At 43.4% G+C, this 19,833-nt stretch overlaps 1 long non-coding RNA gene across 1 annotated transcript in view; it reads left to right on the top strand.

The window, feature by feature from the left end:
* The first annotated feature begins 12,651 nt into the window (after positions 1-12,651).
* The window catches only part of LOC140736888 (uncharacterized), a 53,195-nt gene continuing 46,013 nt past the window's right edge, over positions 12,652-19,833 (top strand). The window contains exon 1 of the long non-coding RNA XR_012101019.1: positions 12,652-12,760. This is a non-coding gene — a long non-coding RNA (uncharacterized lncRNA). The remainder of the gene's footprint in view (positions 12,761-19,833) is intronic.

Raw genomic sequence — 19,833 nt, forward strand, 5'->3', positions numbered from 1 at the left:
CTCCTCACACTGCTTTGTCCATTGGCATTTCTTCCCAATCTGGGGTAATAAGTTCAAGGGGTGGAGCATAGTAGCCAAGTTTGGGAGGTATCTATTACAGTAACTGACAAATCTTAAAAAGGACAGTAACTGTGACATGTCCTTTCTCAGTATATTTGTGTAAATCTTGCGTGTCAATGGTGTGAACACAGTAAGTGATGCTTGGTTTAAAGAATTCACAGTTTTTGCATCATGCACTGAACTCATAATCTTCTATTCTTTTTAACACTGGATTGAGATTTTGGAGATGTTGCTTGTCATCCTCGCCGGTCACCATGATGTCATCCAGGTAACACTGAGTGCCTGGTCAGGCCTGTAGCTTTCTGCCAGAGTGCAGGTGCAGGTGTTACTCTAAAAATAAGCCTAGTATAGCGATAAAGCACTTTGTAAGTGTTTATAATGAGAAACACTTTGGATTTCGCTTCCATCTCCATCTGTAGGAAGGCCTCAGCAAAGGCTTTTGCTGAAGTGCTTTTCTCCAGAAAGATTTGCAAAGATATCCTCTATCCTGGGCAGGGGATATTGATCTACTTTTAGTACTGGGTTGATGGTGACCTTAAAAACTTCACAGATCTTGACGGACCCATTCTTCTTGGCCACTGGGACCACTGGCATTGCCCATTGGCTCCACTCAACCTTGGAATGAACTCCTCCATCCTCCATGAGATCTAGCTCACTGGCTATTTTATCAAGGATGGTATAAGGAACCAGTCAGGGTTTGTAAACTTGCGTGTAGTATTTTCTTTTAACACTCTTTTACCCTTGATATGTTTGAGTTAGAAACATAGAAATATAGAAAACCTACAGCATAATACAGGCCTTTTGGCTCACAGTGCTGTGCCGAACATGTACAGTACTTACTTTAGAGATTACCTAGGGTTACCCCGAGCCCTGTATTTTTCTAAGCTCCCTGTACCTATCCAGGAGTCTCTTAAAAGACCCAATCGTTTCTGCCTCCACCACCATCGCTGGCAGCCCATTCCACGCACTCACCACTCTCTGCGTGAAAAAACTTACCCTGACATCTCCTCTGTATCTACTTCCAAGCACCTTAAAACTGTGCTCTCTCGTGCTAGCCATCTCAGCCCTGGGGAAAAGCCTCTGACTATCCACACGATCAATGTCTCTCAACATCTTATACATCTCTATCAGGTAACCTCTCATCCTCCGCCACTCCAAGGAGAAAACACCGAGTTCACTCAACCTATTCTCATAAGGCATGCTCCCCAATCCAGGGAACATCCTTGTAAATCTCCTTTGCACCCTTTCTATAGTTTCTACATCCTTCCTGTAGTGAGGTGACCAGAACTGAGCACAGTACTCCAAGTGGGGTCTGACCATGGTCCTATATAGCTGTAGCATTACCTCTCAGCTCATAAACTCAGTTCCACAGTTGATGGAGGCTAATGCACCATATGCCTTCTTAACTACAGAGTCAACCTGCACAGCAGCTTTGAGTGTCCTATGGACTCAGACCCCAATTTGCCACTGCCAAGAGTCTTACCATTAATACTATATTCTGCCACCATATTTGACCAAAATGAACCACCTCACACTTATCTGGGTTGAACTCCATCTGCCACTTCTCAGCCCAGTTCTCCATCCTATCAATGTCGCGCTGTAACCTCTGACAATTTTCCAATGCCTACTTTAAACACTGCTATGCCGGCAGAATTACTGCTCACTGTATGAATTTCTTCTTGTTTTTATACACCATTGTTTGTAAACTCTAGAGACGGTGTGAAACTCCCAGGAGATCAACAGCTTCTGAGATACTCAAAGCACCCCGTCTGGCACCAACAATTATCCCACGGTCAAAGTCCTTTCGATCACATTTCTTCCCCATTCTGATGCTTGGTCTGAACGACAATTGAGTTGCTACTACAAATTTGACTGATTAGATATTTGAATTAAAGATCAGAAGTACAGGTGTACCTAATCAAGTGGCCACTGAGTGTATTTCCCGTCTTAAATTAATTATGATCTATGTTTCACAGCACCCTTGTTCTTCAGTCTTCACGTAAGTTTCTTTCCAACTTGTTACTCTGATTTTTAAGTGCTTCTGGCATTTTGATCGCTGTTCCCTGAGTACAACTTCACCTTTGCTTCTCTTATCCATTCAATCCTTGTACAATCCTGTAGTGAATCCTCCCCTGTTGCATTTTTTTCTACATTCAATTAGATATGAATTTTGAATATGTTATTCTTTTCCCTATTTCCTTTATCTATTTCCCAACCATTTAACTTTAAGTTAGTTAAATTCTTCTGTGATTATTAATATATCTGATGTCACCATTTCCCTTACATTTCGGAAAGCCAGGTCACACTGCTTTGTCTATTGCCATTTCTTCCCAATCTGCAGTAATGAGTTCAAGAGGTGGACCACAATAGCCAAGTTTGGCAGGAACCTGTTATAATAGTTGACAAATCTGAGAAAAGACCACAACTGTGACACGACCTTTGGCCTTGGGGCATCCGCACTGCTTGAATTTTCTCAGCACACTTACTTAATCCTTGTGTGTCAATCATGTGACCACAGTAAGTGATGCTTGGTTTAAAGAATTCACACATGTCTTGTCGTGCTCCGAGCCCATAATCTCCTAATATTTTTAACACTGCCTTGAGGTTTTGGAGATGTTCCTTGGCACGCTTACCAATAACAATGATGTCATCCAGGTGACGCCAAGTGCCGAGGCAACCTTGCCGTACTTGGAATGTAACTTTGTGCCAGAGTGCAGATGTAGCCTATTACAGTGATAAAGCCCCTTATAAGTATTTATGGTGAGAAACACATTGGACTCTCCATCTCCATCTGCAAGTTGACTTCAAATAAGCCCACTTGGCTGAAGAGTTTTCCACCAGAAAGTTTTCTTTTAAGTTATCCTCTATCCTGAAGAGAAGGTATTGATCTACTTTCAGTACTGGGTTTATGTGACTTTAATCTCCACAGCTCCTGACATATCCATCCTCTTGTCTACTGAGACCACTGCCATTGCCCATGGGCTCCACTCAACCTTGGAAGGAGTTGCTGAAGCCTCCATGTGAACTAGCTCACTGGCTACTTTATCACAGATGGTATAAGGAACTAAATGGGTTTTCCGAAACTTGGGTGTGGCATTTTTATTTAACACTATTTTACCCTTGATATGTTTGAGTTTTCCTTGCCATTCTTGAACGCTGCTGTGGCATCATCCGGTACTTTTCTTAATTCACTTTCAGGTGGCTTCAGTGCAGAGGATGTGGCTTGCAAATTGTGAATGGATCTCCGATCAAGTTGCAGTTGTCTCAGCCAATCACATCCCCACAAGGCTGACACTCCGGTTTTTTACCACATGCAAGCCCAGTGTGGATTGTTGGTTATTGCATTTCACTGTTACTAATGTCATTCCCATAGGAGAGCTGAAACAGCTGAACAGGTGTCTAATTCCATTTTAATTGTTTTGAGATTTGCATTGTAAATCTCATGGCTACATATCCCTGTGGTATTCTCCTTTGTTTCAGACTTTTTATCAACTACATCCAGGTTAGTGCTCTTTTTGAAACTGCAGCTGTTTTTGTTAGCCCAACCCATTTCTTGTATATGTCTCACTTTGCTGCATTTTCTGCAAACTTCACCTTTAAATCTGCATTGGTCTGGTGTATGTGAGTCCCTGCAGCAACTGTAACACAATTTGTTTAGCCAGGTCGAATTCTGTTTAGACACTGCAATTTTGTTCACGTTCACTTTCATTCCTGACTGCAATTCAATTGCGCCTCCATCTGTTGTTTCCATTGATACAGTTGTACTTCACTTAGGAGCCATTTTTGAATGTGTTCTAGCAAGATTCTACAAACTAAATGATCTCTCTGTGCATCATTAAGAGCGTTACCAAACTGACAATTTTCAGACCAATTCAGCCACCTATGCTGAAATAGACTCCCCTTCCTTTTGATTCAATTTGTAAAACCTAAAGCATTCTGCAATCAATCCTGGCTTTAGTTCTAAATGTTTCTGTATTACTTTGACAATATTAGAGAAACTCATTTCTGCTGGCTTGGTTGGAGCAGTCAACCTTCAGGCAACTGTATACTTTTAAACCCTTTGCAAAATGGTACTTGCTGGCTATAGTTGCTCTTTCATTTGCTTCAAAATACTGTTCAATTTGCTCTGTATATTAAATCCTGGTAGCTGTTGTGCACTCAAACGTGTCTATCTTTCTGATGTAGCCAACCATTCCTGCTGTTTTTTATGATTATTATCACCCATTACTCACTGATTATGAACCCATGAATCCTTGCGTTTATTACCCTTTTTAAAACTCCACAGTCTGCATGCGCAGGACTACGGTTTTCACTCGCCATTCCTTGCTGCATTTTTCTTCAATTTGAATGTCTTACAGTGTTTCACCAGGTCAATAGCTGTCTCAGGTTCGTTTTAAAAATACCTCATCGCCAATGCAAGATGCGCACGTATCACTTGGCAGTGTGATGACGTATTCAATGCATGTACTTATACATGTAACTCCTAATGGATTATTTAAATGAACAAGAATACTTAATCAACCAATATATTTACAAAATTACTCAAATGTTTCTGCGACATTAAATATGCAACACCTGGGATAAAAAAAGCAGCAAAACCAAAAAGAGAGCCAATAACTGTGCTGAATGCTCACCTGCTGAGAGGTGGAATTCATGATTAAGTCCCAGAGCCCCAGTAACATTAATAAATTAACAAAGATCTTCCGTTCTTCTTGGTATTCCCTTGGAGTCATTCCTCAGAGCATTCCCAGATTTCAATGGGAATTCAGCCAGGATAACTCAAGTCGGCCCAGCAGAACTTATACCACCTGGAAGACCCCAGTAGGACGTGTTGTCGTGAACTTCTTGCAGAGTACCATGAAAATAGCTGAGCAACCGCAGTCTTTAGGTCAAGCAGCCTCTTTAGGAATGGTACTGCCCCTCTCTCTAACTACATCGCCTGTACTGTTTGAGCACTGAAGTGCAAATGCTCCAGGTACCACATGGCTGCAGGTAGTTCCATCCCCCAGGATTTCTAGCTGTATCTTTGCACTACTGGGGTTTTTAAGCCATTACCTACAGGTATCTGCAATTGCTTGAGCACTAGTTCAGAGTTTCCTATTCAGCATTTGTTTCTCATTATATTATGGGTATTACTTTGCTGAAAAGAACTGTAAACTAATCACATTTCATGACTCCTTAAATCATTCAACAAAACAGGAACAATCTATTCTCACCCTGACTGTTTCTAATTTCACCATTTCCTTTAGTTGATTCCGTTAGATTGGGACAGTGGGCTTTCCACCAGGAATCTTCCTTCTCTTATGTTTTTTGGATGAAGGTGCAAAGAATAGCATGGGAATACAAAGCTCGCAATGCAACACATTTATCCACCTGCTGATACCTCCAAGAATGTGTTGTATATTTTCAGGAGACTCCATGAAGAATATCTTAAGTTTTATTCAATATGACTTACTTTCTTCAGGGGCACATATGCTTCCTATCAATCTTGCTAGGTGGCTTGATATAACTTTAAAATTATTATAAACTTAATTACATGCAGTTCTGATGAAAAGCTAAACTATCATCACATCAGAGCTATTGATGTTAATGTTTTCTCTACACAGATGCTTCCTGATCTAATTGCCATTAAAGCATTTCCTTGTTTTACTTTTGATTTCCAGAATTTTGCATTTGTTTAGTATTATATTGCCCTTTCATTAGTGAAACTTATTTTTAATTACTCTGTAATTAAAGTAAACCTTAAATTCGATCACATTCTTATAATTATGGTATAGCAGATCTGAACCCTGGTTAATTTAAAGTTCTGGTAAGAGTGACCAGTGAGATCATTAAAACACCTAATCCAAATATAATGCAATTATCTCAAATAACGTGAAGGGGAGAAATCTGAAATAAAAGCGGTCAGTGTTGGAAATGATGAGCAGATCAGGCATCATAAGCGGAGAGAGAAACAATTTTGAGTGAAGATCTCTCACTCTGACCAGTTCAGTCATGTGCAAATAAAAAGCTGCTGGCCGCCGGGCACAAAGAATTTTTAATGTGCTTTCCCAGGTGAGGCAGAATTTTTCACTTTAAACATGCCCTCTTCACTCTGTTTCAATTTTTCTTTCATCGTCTCTTGTGATTGCCGCTCAAGTTGAAAAAAAACTTGCAAAGTGACATGATCATTCTTATCCATCAACTCTTTTTTCAAGTAAAATATTAACTAGTCTAAAGTCAAAGAAAGTTTATTATCGAAGTACATATATGTCATCAGATGCTACATTGAGAGTCTTTTTCTTGCAGGCATTTACAGGTAAATAAAGAAATACAATGGAGTTTATGAAGAACTATACATGAACAAAGACTGACAATTAAAGTACGGAAGAAGACATATTGCACAAGTAAAATAAAATAATTAACTACTCCTGAGAACATGACTTGTAGGGTCCTTGAACGTGAGTCTATAGGTTGTGGAATCAGTTCAAAGTAAAGTTATCAATGCTGGTTTAGGAGCCTGATGGTTGTAGGGTAATAACTGTTCCTGAACTTGGTAGTTTGGGACCTAAGGCTCCTGTACATTCTGCCCACTGACAGGATCAAGAAGAGAGCATGGTTTGGATGGTGGGGATCCTTAATGTGGATGTTGCTTTCTTGTGGCAGTGTTTCTTGTAAATGTGTTCATGGTGGATGGAGAGGACTTTGCCTGTGAAGAATGAACTAGATCGTATGCACTTCTTTCTGAAGATTTGTGTTTCCATACCAGGCCATGAAGTAACCAGTCAAGATACTCTCCACTGGGCATCTATAGAAGTTTTTCAAAGCTTTATATAACATGCCAACTCTATGCAAACTTCTAAAGAAGTAGAGGCACAATGTGTCTTCTTTGTTATGCTTGGTCCCAGGGCAGATCCTCTGATATAATAATGTCAATTAATTTAATCTTCTCCACCTCCCATCCCCTAATGAAGAGTGACTCATGGACCTCTGACTTTGTCCTCCCATAGTTAGCAACCAGGTGTTTGGTTTCGCTGATGCTGGAGGGGTTATTGTTGTGCCACCATTCAATCAGAATTTCAATCAAAGTTCAAAGTACATTTATTATCAAAGTATGAATACTATATACAACCTTATGACTCATCTCCTTAGAGAAAGCCGCAAAACAAAGAAACCCAATAGAACCCATTAAAACAAGACTGTCAAACACCCAAAGTGCAAGATAATCATGCAAACAATAAACAGTAAGTAAATAACATTGAGAACTAAAGTTCACAAAAGTGAATTCACAGCCACAAAGCCAGTCACAGCTAGTCCAGGAGCCTGTTAGTAGTAGGCCACAGCCTCATTTCAGTTCAGAAGGAGGTAAACCTCACAAAGCAGTGAGCTGAGAACCACCCCATCCCTTGCCTCCAGCCCTGACACCCTGACCTTTTCAATTTGGCCTGGTTCTTAGATCGGCCAAACCTTGGATCATTCCTCGCTCTCAGACATGGGCACTGCTGCCTTGATATGCTCCTCCTATCTCCCTCCTACATGCTGATTCATCACTACCTGTTCACAGTTCTGTCCTTAGCTCATAACTAAGGCAAAGTCCTCTCCATCCACCATGAACCCATTTACAGGAAACACAGCCACAAGAAAGCAACATCCATCATTAAGGACCCCCACCATCCAAGCCATGCTCTCTTCCTTTTAATGCAGCTTTTATTCATTTTGCTGTTTCTTTCAAGAGACGCTCTAAGGAGGTTCATGACTCTTGGCAATACCAGCATTAATTTGCCTAAATCTTTCACAGTACCAAGATAACATTATTTCTGTTAGCTTCCATCCATCTGAAAATCTTCTCATACTGGAAATATCTTCAAGATGGGATGATCCTAAAGGTACTCTTAGACATACAACTTTACTAAGTAAACTATTAAAATGAGTTCTCACACAGTAACCCTCGGCAGCAAACTCAATATGTACCGCTGACATATTAATGGTAATGGTATTCTATGTTCTGCACTGTTGACTGCTCCCTTGCTATGCTGTTCTGTAAATCCTATAGACGCACAGCACAGACATGCATTAAACCATTGTATGGCTTGACTGTCACCAACACATTGCTGACTAATTAGCACAGTTAGAATATAGAATGTAGAACATTGCAGCCCTTTATCCCACGATATTGTGCCAAACTGGTTAAGTTATTGACACCTAATTAAACTAATCCCTTTTGTCTGTGATTGTTCCGTAGGCCTCCAGCCCTCTCATATTCATGTGCCTATTCAAGAGCCTCTTAAACACTTCTATTATATCTGCCTCCTCCCCCTAGCAGCATATTCCAGTCCCCCGTCACTATCTGCGTAAAAACCTTGCCCCGCACATTTCCTTCAAACTTTCGCCCTCTCTCCTTGTGCATGCGCTCTTGTATTAGACATTGTGACCCTAGGCAAAAGATACCAGCTATTTATCTATGACTCTCAAATGTTATAACCTTCAATATGTCACCGTCACCTTGATGACCACCTTCGTGTGTGGCTGCATCAGGCTGTTCATGAAACCTAAATATGTGGGCACAAAGTACAACTACATGTCGAGGTTCTATCTGTCCCCGATTTGCAAAGGAAAGCTCTGGCCCATTGTCGTGCAATGTCCTAGTCGGCTGAATGTCGCCGCACTACCTGTTCTGTGTGGAAATGTTCTTCTGGACCAACACCTTTGACCACAAGTCCATCAGGCAGTGGTCAGCACAGAACATCGTGAAGACACTGAAAGACAAGGGGTTGATGGATACAATGGGGTAGTTCTCTGAGCAGATCATCTGGCAGAAAGCTTCACCAGCAGGCACCACCTGGTTGGCAGTGAGAGGGGCCCTGGTTTTTCCCGCATGTCTGGAGCATAGCTCCCACAGCACACTGCCCACGAGATGGCTACAGTGGGGAGGAAGCAGTAACTCACCTCTTTGTGGACTGTGGGTTTGCAAAGAGGGTGTGGAGAAAGATGAAAAGGCCTGTGTTGTGGTTCACCCCAAGTAGCTGCGTGACAGAGAACCCTCTGATCTATGGGCTGTTCCGAAGGACACACACATACACACACACAGACGAACATCAAGTACTGCTGGCAAATCATCAGCCCTTTGGTTTCCTCAGATGTTGCTGGCCTGCCAGCACATCGAGATACCCTGTGGAGAAACACAGCTGACTGGCTCATTCCCGGCTGCAGGAGTACATGCTGAGGGATGCAACCACCGGAAAGGGCTCAGTGGGGAAGAACCACAATGTAGAGTTCTTCTGCAAGTGGAGAGGGAGAGGCCGGTTTGGGGAGGAAGCCCCTCAGTTATTGTAACGGGGTATCACCCCAGGGGGCCGCATGAGCGGCAGCAGGACTATTGATTGATATGTAGGAATGTAATGGAACTGTATTGAAAATTTCAACTTCAAAAGCAAAATAAAAATGAAAAGACGATGCATGGTTTGCTCTTGTAAATATTTTTTTAATTATAAATAGAGTTTATTTTGTTTAAAAAATCATGGCTCCCCTCTGCCTCTGCTTACTCTAGAAAAGAAAAACAACACAAGTTTGATCAGAGGGCCTTTGATCCAGGCAGCGTCTCAGTAAACTTCATCTGCACCCTTCTCCAAAGTCTCAACATCCTTCCTATAATGGGGTGACCAGAACTGAATGCAATTCTCAAAATGCAGTCTAAATAGAGATTTATAAAGCTGCAACATAACTTCCTGGCTCTTGAACTCATGCCTTGACTAAGAAAGGCAAGCATGCCATAGCTTTATTTACCACCCTATCAACCTGTGAGGCACTTTCAAGGAGTTTTTGAATTGGACCCCAAGATCCCTTTTCACATCAACACTGTGAAGGGTACAGGAACTAACTGTGCACTACCGCTTTATTTTGGATCTTCCAAAGTGCAGCTCATCACACTTGGTCAACGTCCACTTCACGCACCTCATATTTGGAAAAGCGGACGATAATCAGGGATATTCAACAAGGCATTGTGTGAGGGGAGTTCTATCTCATTAATTCAGTTCACTTTTTTGAAGTGATATCTAAGAAGATAGTTGGGAGCTTAATATCCAAGGATACACATTGTATCAATAGGACAGGCAGGTAGGCAGAGGGGAGTTGGGCGGCTCTGTTGGTAAGAAAAAATCAAGTCAAATCCTTAAAAGAGGTGACATAGGAAACAAGGCGTAGAATTCTTGTGGCTAGAGTTAAGTAAGTGCAAGGATAAAAAGTCACTGATGGGTTGCTGTATACACAGACCCCCAAACTGTAGTAAGGAGGTGGTCTCATTTTACAATGGGAGATAGGAAATGAATGCCAAAAAGGGCAATGTTGTAATAGTCGAAGGGAATTTCAATATGCAGATGGATCTGGAAAATCAGAATGGGGTTGGATCCCAAGGGAAGAAATTTCTAGAATGCCTGTGAGATGGCAGTTTGTGATTGAGCCCAGCAGGGGAAAGGCAATTCTGAATTGGGTGTTGTGTCATGAACCAGACTTAATTAGGGAACTTAAGGTAAAGGAACCCTTAGGGGAAGTACTGTAGTGATCATAATATGATAGAATTCACCCTGCAATTTGAGAAGGAGAAGCTAAATCAGATGTGTAAGAATTACAGTGGAGTAAAGGGAATTAAAGATAAATGAGAGAGGAACTGGCCAAAGTTGATTGGAAGTAGATACTAGCAGGGATAATGGCAGCAATGGTGGAGTTTCTGAGGGAAATTGGAAGGCTCAGGATAGAAATATCCAAAGGATGATGAAGTATTCTAAAGAATGGATGGGGCAACCATAGCAGACAAAGTAAGTCAAAGACACTATAAAGGGAAAAGAGAGGGCTTATAATATAACAAAAATTAGTAGACGGTTAGAAGATTGGGAAACTTTTAAAAACAACAGAAGTTAACTATAAGGCCATTAGGAGAAAAAAAACGAAACATGAAGGTAGGAGAGCCAATAATATAAAAGTGTAAACGAAAGGTTTTTTTTCAAAAAAGAAAGTTGAGTGTGGATAGCAGACCACTGGAAAAAAAGACAAAGAAAAGTCAGGTGAGCCTCATATGTATTTTGCATCGGTCTCCACTGAGGAAGACACTAGCAATATGCCAGAAATTCAAGAGTGTCATGGGGCAGAAGCGAATGTAGTTGCTATTACTAAGGAGGAGGTGTTTGGGAAGCCAAAAGGTTTGAAGGTAGATAAGTGATCTAGACCAGATGGACTACACTCCAGGGTTCTGAAAGAGGTAGCTAAAAAGATTGTGGAGGCATTAGTAATGATCTTTCAAGAATCATTAGATTCTGGAATGGTTCCTGAGAGATGGAAAATTGCAAATTGGTCACTGTAGCTCAATCACAAACTGCCATCTCATAGGCATTCTACAAATTTCTTCCCTTGGGATCCAAACCCCATTCTGATTTTCCCGATCCATCTGCATATTGAAATTCCCTTTGACTATCATAACATTGCCCTTTTTGGCATTCATTTCCTATCTCCCATTGTATAGGAGAGTGGTTAAAATCTGAGGAAAACTGAGAGGACTGTGGGGAGAAAAAAGTAGGATTTGTCTAAGACTTGTGTAGCGGATGCTCACTAGTCAGTAGGAATTCGGAGAGTCACAGAGTCTGATTCCTTGATGTATGAATCAATGACTGATATTTGAATCAGTGGTTTAGCTGGCCACTGTAAATTGCCTCTAGAAGTGGTGGCGTGGATGGAAGTGTGGGATGAATAAAACAGTTATATTAATTACTGGAAATGTGTATTTGATGGTTAGTGTGGATTCTGTAGGTAGAAGGGCATGTCCCAATATTGCATGATACAGCAGCTCTAAAAAGTAAATGAAGTTTAATATAGTTCCATATGTAACATATATCTCCTCAGAAGGTCATACCATGCTTGATTGGGTCATGGCAAAATAATGTAGTATATTTCCATATATATTGTATTTGCTTGGTTGACAATCATGCACTTTAACTTCATGTGCATAATCTGACCTGTCTCTTCTAGGAGTTGAAAGACTGTACATGATCAGAATTTGAATGCTTGGCCTTTGTAAATAAGTTACAGATTCCTGAAATTTATAATGAGCTACTCCTGCATCATGCTTTCTACTCTTCTATTAATTTGGGTTGATAAGCTTTTTATTTTATTTATATTGTTATTTAGAGGTAATACATGGTAACAGGTCCTTCCCGCCCAATGAGCCCATGTCACACAGTTACACCTATGTGGCCAATTAACTTACTAACCTGTACATCTTTGGATTGTGGGAGGAAACCAGAGCACCTGGAGGAAACCCACTTGATCATGGTAAGAATGTACAAACTTCTTACAGACAGCAGTGGAATTGAATCTGGGTTGCTGGTGACGTAAAAGCTACTATGACACTCAGTTTTATAAAGTACATCTCTCTATTTCTTTCATATTGCTTATTGAAATTCCTGGAATTGTTTCGGATTTTAGTGGAGTAATGACATTGAAACTATAAAGTGGATGGCAAAGCATGATTTCTGTGCCTGTGTGAGCAAACACAAAATTCCAGAATTCCCACACAGTGATATATGGATATTAGTTAGATTTCTCTGGCATTGAAGTCCTCCTGGAGTTTAGCATGGGAAAGAGCTGACTTCCCTACACATCCATATTACCAAATCACTGGGAAATTCAGCGCCAAGCCCAAGGAGGCGCAGGGGAACTTCTATCGGAGCCTCAGGTAAGAACTTGTAACTTTAAAACTCTTTCAGATGTGGTATTAGTTGAAAAATTTCTCTTTCAAATATTTCCAAAAGTTCTTTTAAATCCCTAATGGCTTGTTAAACTGAAGTGTTTAAATGCGTCTAAAAGTGTTTGGAAAAATCTTTTAAACTTTTTTTGTTTTTTAGCTTTTTACTTTTTAATGGATTGTGTATGTTTTTGAATATCTAGAGCACAACTTGACGTTTTTAAGATATGGTCATTTTGTTCTGAATTCATGGGTTCACTTTTTGAGCTTCTGAAGCAGTTGTACCGTGATGGATTGGATTTCAAATTTTACTCCTTACAATACACTTGGTGTTGTGCATCCCGGTGGAGTCCACTAACTTTGGATTTCGGAGTGGAGGGGAAACTACCTCCTGCTTCTCCTCAGGCTCCACTTGTACACGGGGTGAGGTCAGTATTGGCTGCCCTACTCATGCTGGCTCAATGTCGCAAGACAGAATCCTATCTGCATTTTCTGCAATCTTCACCAACATGTTTGAAAAAGTTAGGATAGTATTGTTTATCATTCAGGACCTGTACATTTGGCTTCCAAGTGAAGAAATAATCTACCTTTCTAAATACCGGTAGTTCATTAAATTTATATTGCTGTGTTTTGATCTCTACATATGGAGTTGCTTCCTGCTGGCCCATAGTGTACTCATTCCTCTGGCGGAGGAGGTGCATTGGTGGTTCCTCAATGGCGTTGGAACTTTGGCAAACAACTGGTGAATGTCCCTCATATGTAGTTGATCTGAGGTTTCAGTTTGAGGTTGCGGTGGAAATTCCCAATGAGCCCTTTTTTCCCTTAAAAACGACTGATTTGACCATCTTGGATACTGACTGCAAGTGGATCAATGCCCTTTACTGTAACTTGGTATTCAAAACATATTTTCAGAAGTATGTTTTCATGCCAAAGATTTTATATTTTTTTATTTAGAGATCCGGCCCCAATGAGCCACACTGCCCAGCAACCTAACTATTTAACGTTAGCCTAATCACAGGACAATTTACAATGATCTATTAATCTACCAACCAGTACATCTTTGGACTGTAGGAGGAAACTGGAGCTCTTGGAGGAAGTGCACACGCTCATGGGAAGAACGCACAAACTTTTTACAGATGGCGCCAAAATTGAACTCTGAACTCTGACACCCCAAGCTGTCATAGCGTCACACTAACCGCTATGCTATTGTTGCAGATGTGCTGATTGGTAGGACAATTTGCCAATGTACGCTGTCTCTGGAGTAGGCGTATGGTAGGAGAATCAGGGGTGTGTGGGGGTGTGGGAGGAGGTCATGAGATAAGAGAGGTCAAACGAGACATGGGTTAGTAGGTTAGCATAGGTGTGTGGTAAAATCTAGGAGGGAGTTCAGCGGAATGTGGGGAGACTACAATAAAATACATTTAGCGCAGATAGGTGTTGATGGTCGGTAGAGATGTGGTGGAGTGAAGGACTCATTTTTGTTTACCTCTCTGTTCCGGGAAACATTCTTCAATTCTGCACATTAGCAAACCCAATTGCCTCTTTCTTATCAAATGTACCTTTCTCCTGGTTGAATACATAACTCTACTTGGATTGTTTTATTTTCTGAATCAACTGGTCTTGGATACTTCTGCAATATTTCTTTATAGTGTCTTGCTGTCCGGAAGCTTTATGAATTTCATAATTTCCCTAGTTCGGTCATAATATAAAGGTTTTTAACTTGTCTAAACAACTTCTTCAGGCGACTGCAAGGAGTCTCGAGCTTGATTCCAGCAGCTGGAATTCATAGATCAGTCTGATTCTTGACAACTAGGTGGGTTTGCACAACATCAACATTTAAGCCCTAAATTTCTCAAAGGATTCAACCAATTTAATTCTTTTCCAGATCCCTGTCAATTTTCTTGTCAGGCTTATATACAATGTAGCCCCTATTTTTCCATTTAATGAAATGGGGTGACACACTAAGTGGAGCTGGGGGACAAGAGGTTCCCATCTAAGTCCAAGGGAATTATCACAGGCTCACAGGTCAGTTGCTAGGAGGATTCTTTAATAGGTCTTTCACTTGAGGAGAAAGAAAATGCATCTCCATTCTTATATATCTTTGTACTTACGGCAGCACTGTAGTGTAGAGGTTGAGCAATTGCTTTACCGCGCCACAATCACTGATCGGGGTTCAATTCCCACTGCTGTCTGCAAGGAATTTGTATGTTCTCTCTGTAACCATGCGTGTTATCTCTCATATTCCAAAGATGTACAGATAGGCTTAGGAATAGTGAGTTGTGGGCATGCTACTTGGGTGCCTGCAGAATACTTGGACTGTGCAAACACGAGGAAATCTGCAGATGCTGGAAATTCAAACAACACACACAAAATGCTGGTGGAACACAGCAGGCCAGGCAGCATCTATAGGGAGAATCACTGTCGAAGTTTCGGGCCAAGACCCTTCGTCAGGCCTCGGCCCGAAATGTCGACAGTGCTTCTCCTTATAGATGCTGCCTGGCCTGCTGTGTTCCCCCAGAATTTTGTGTGATACTTGGACTGTGTTGGTTGTTGATGCAAACAACACTTTTCACTTTTATGTTCATGAAACAAATAAAGCTGAGCTTACTCATAGTCACCAGTCAGTTCGGATTGGCAAAAACATCTCCTTCACAATCTCCACAGGGATGTGCGCTTAGCCCCCTGCTCTACTCCCTTTAAACCCGTACAGCTCCAACACCATATGCAAGTTTGCTGATGACCCTACTGCCGTGGGCTGTATCAAAGGTGCTGTGGAATCAGCATACAAGAGGGTGATTGAAAATGTGGCTGAGCGGGGTGCATTAACAGCAAACTCTCACTCAGCGTCAATAAGACCAAGGAACTGATTGTGGCTTTAGGAGAGGGAAACTAGAGGTCCATGAGGCAGTACTCATTGAAGGATCAGAGGTGGAGAGAGTCAGTAACTTTAAATTCCTGGGAGTCACTATCTCAGAGGACCTGCCCTGGATTCATAATATAAAAGTAATGGCAAAGAAAGCACAATAGTGCCTCTACTTCCTCAGGAGTCTGTGGAGACCACCTGCGTGCTGTCAAGGTGTTTTAAATGATTGTAGTAAAAGTACACCTGTACCTGGAAGCTCCAACTGCTGGTGAGTCAGTATCCTGGTAAAACTATACCATGAAGACAAAAGAACACTCCAAACAACTTTGTGAAAAGGTTATTGAAAAGCACAAGTCAGGAGATGGATACAAGAAAATTTCCAAATCACTGAATATACTTTGGAGTACAGTTAAGTCAATCATCAAGAAATGGAAAGAATATGGCACAGCTGTAAATTTGCCTAGAGTGACCTTGAAAGAAGGGGACTAGTGAGTGAGGACATCAAGAGACCTATGACAACTCTGAGGGAGTTACAAGCTTCAGCTGCTGAGATGGGAGAGAACGCACATACAACAACTGTTGCCCACGTACTTCACCAGTCGCAGTTTCATGGGAGAGCGGCAAAGAGAAAAGACTCACATGAAATCTCAGCTAGAGTTTGCCAGAAGGCTCCCAAGTCAGCTGGAAGTTTCTATAGTCTGATGAACCAAAACTGAGCTTTTTGGCCATCAGACTAAACATTATGTTTGGCATAAGCCAAACACCACACATCATCAAAAACACACCATCCCTACCATGAAGCCTGGTGGCGGCTGCATCATGCAGTGGGGAGGCTTCACTGCAGCAGGCCCTGGAAGGCTTGTGAAGGTAGAAGGGAAAACGAATGCAACAAAATACAGGGAAATCCTGGAGAAAAACCTAATGCAATCTGCAAGAGAAAGGCGACTTGGAAGAAGATTTGTTTTCCAGTAAAACATTGACCCCAAGCATAAAGGTACACAGAAATGGCTTAAAAACAACAAATTTCCTGGAGTGGCCAAGTCAGAGTCCAGACCTCAAACCAATTGAGAATTTGTGGCTGGACTTGGAAAAAGTCTGTTCACTTAGATCCCCATGCCATCTGACAGAGCTTGAGCAGTTTCATAAAGAAGAATGGGGAGAAACTGCAGTGTCCAGATGTGCAAAGCTGTTAGAGACCTATCCACACAGACTCAAAGGCTGTAATTGCTACCAGAGGTGCATCTAAATACTGACTTGCAGGGAGTTAATACTTACACAATCAAGTATTTTGTGCTTTATATTTGTAATTAATTTGGATCACTTTGTAGAGACCTGTTTTCACTTTGACAAGAAAGGACCTTTTTCTGTTGATCAGTGTCAAAAAAGCCAAGTTAAATCCACTGTGATTCAATGTTGTAAAACAATAAAACATAAAATCTACACACACAAAATGCTGGTGGAACACAGCAGGCCAGGCAGCATCTATAAGGAGAAGCACTGTCGACGTTTTGGGCCGAGACCCAAGCAACTCCTTATAGATGCTGCCTGGCCTGCTGTGTTCCACCAGCATTTTGTGTGTGTTGTTTGAATTCCCAGCATCTGCAGATTTCCTCGTGTTTGCTCTTTAAAAACATAAAAACTTCTGGGAGGGATGGTTAATACCTTTTATAGGCACTGTACATATTTAACAAAGGGCTTCACTGTTTCAGGCTGATGTTCATGTTGCATTAAAGGAACAGGCTCATGTAGAAGGCAGTGAGAATAGAGAAGGATGTTGTCTTGTGGGTCTGCAAACTTTCTTTAACGACCCATTCAGGTTCTATAATGTTCCACTCACTCAGCTAAAGATTCCATTTACTACATTGTGGCGACCCACTTCCCAGCGCACTCAAACCGGCTCACAAAGCGACGCGCGCCGGCATTGAGGCCGGTCCCAAAGAGGGCGCCAAGCCTGCTTCACCAGCAAGGGGAAAAACGCGTACGCGGGACGGGACTGTGAATACGCGCCCCCTACAGCATTCCCGCCCGGGGAGGGCGGGAACAGGAAGGCTTTAAAGTGAGGCCGCAAAGTTTGAATAAACCTCTTTTGCAACTGCAGCTCACCGACTACATGTCGTCATTTCAGCGCTGCGTGTAGCACACCGCTACAATTGGTGACCCCGACGGCCCAAACGATATTTGGACCAGAGATGAATGACGCCACATCTGTTCATGCAGTTTCGTTAAAACTGCCAAGCTTCTGGACGCTGCGACCTCACCTATGGTTCCAGCAAGCAGAAGCCCAATTCCACATTCGGCAGATAACCTTGGAGGCCACACGTTACTACTATGCGGTGAGCTCCCTCGACCAGGAGACAGCCGCCCAGGTTGAGGAGTTTATACAGTCGCCCCCGGAGGATGGCAAATACACAGAATTCAAAGCCCTGCTCATAAGGACTTTCGGACTCTCACAGCACGAGCGAGCTGCCTGCTTACTGCACCTGGATGGTTTGGGGGACAGGCCACTGTCAGCTTTGATGAACGAGATGCTGTCCCTGGCCGGAGGACACAAGCCCTGCCTCATGTTTGAGCAGGTGTTCCTGGAGCAGCTGCCCGAGGACATACGCCTGCTGCTGTCCGACGTGGATTTCAGTGACCCCCGGAAGGTGGCGGCCCGGGCAGACATGCTGTGGAAAGCCAAGAAGGAGAGTGGGGCGTCCGTCGCACAGATCACCAGGCCATGCTCCCAGCAGCAGACCGGACCAGGCCCGGCCACAGAGCCCACTAACCCCAGAGGCAGGGGTGAGGAGACCAACGAACAATGGTGCTTCTACCACCAGCGGTGGGGCGCAGAAGCCCGCCGCTGTAGCCCGCCCTGCAAGTTCCCGGGAAACACCAGGGCCAGCCGCCGCTGGTGGCTACGGCGGCTGGCCATCGAGATAGCTTCCTGTATGTGTGGGACAAACAGTCGGGACGCCGCTTTTTGGTCGACACCGGAGCCAAGATCAGCGTCTTACCTCCGACGAGTTACGACACCCGCAACAGAGAACCGGGTCCCACCCTGAGGGCTGCGAATGGCAGCACAGTAAGGACCTACGGTACCCGTACGGTGCAGCTACAGTTCGGCTCCAGCCAGTTCACGTGGGACTTCACACTGGCAGCCGTAGCCCAACCGCTCCTGGGAGCGGATTTCTTGCGGGCTCACAGCCTACTGGTCGACCTGCCAAGGAAGAGACTGGTCCACGCCGAGACCTTTCAAACGTTCTCCCTGGGTGCAGCCCAGTTGCCAGCCCTTCACCTCGACTCCATCACGCTGTCCGACAATGACTTCACCAGAGTCCTGGCGGATTTCCCATCGGTTCTGGCACCGCAGTTCACGGCAGCCAAGCCCAGACACGGCGTACAGCACCACATCCCGACACAAGGACCACCCCGCCACGCCCGTGCTCGAAGGCTTCCCCTGGACAAGCTCCGACCGACGAAGGAGGAGTTCAAGAGGATGGAGGAATTGGGGATCATATGGTGGTCCGACAGACCATGGGCCTCCCCCCTGCACATGGTGCCCAGGGCAACAGGGGGCTGGAGACCATGCGGTGACTACCGCAGGCTGAACGAGGCTACAACACCGGACCACTACCCTGTGCCGCACATTCAGGACTTTGCAGCAAACCTGCATGGCGCACGGATCTTCTCCAAGGTAGACCTCGTCCGGGGATACCATCAAATCCCGATGCATCCAGCCGACGTCCCCAAAATGGCACTCATCACCCTATTCGGCCTTTTCGAGTTCCTCCGCATGCCATTCGGCCTAAAGAATGCCGCACAGACGTTTCAGCAGTTAATGGACGCGGTGGGACGCGACCTGGACTTCGCTTTCATCTATTTGGATGACATCCTCATAGCCAGCAGTAGTCGTCAGGAGCATCTGTCCCACCTCCGTCAACTCTACGCCAGACTGAGTGAATACGGTCTAACAATCAACCCGGCCAAGTGCCAGTTCGGGCTCGACACCATCGACTTCCTGGGCCATGGGATTACTAAAGACGGGGCAACCCCTCTGCCCGCCAAGGTGGACGCGGTCCGCCATTTCCCCCGACCCAACACAATCAAAGGCCTTCAGGAATTCGTGGGTATGGTGAATTTCTACCACCACTTCCTTCCTTCAGCTGCCCGAATCATGCACCCCCTATTCACCCTGATGTCGGGTAAGGGCAAGGACATT

The sequence above is a fragment of the Hemitrygon akajei genome, chromosome 12 (genome assembly GCF_048418815.1).
Source record: "Hemitrygon akajei chromosome 12, sHemAka1.3, whole genome shotgun sequence".
In the NCBI taxonomy this organism is placed as follows: Eukaryota; Metazoa; Chordata; class Chondrichthyes; order Myliobatiformes; family Dasyatidae; genus Hemitrygon; species Hemitrygon akajei.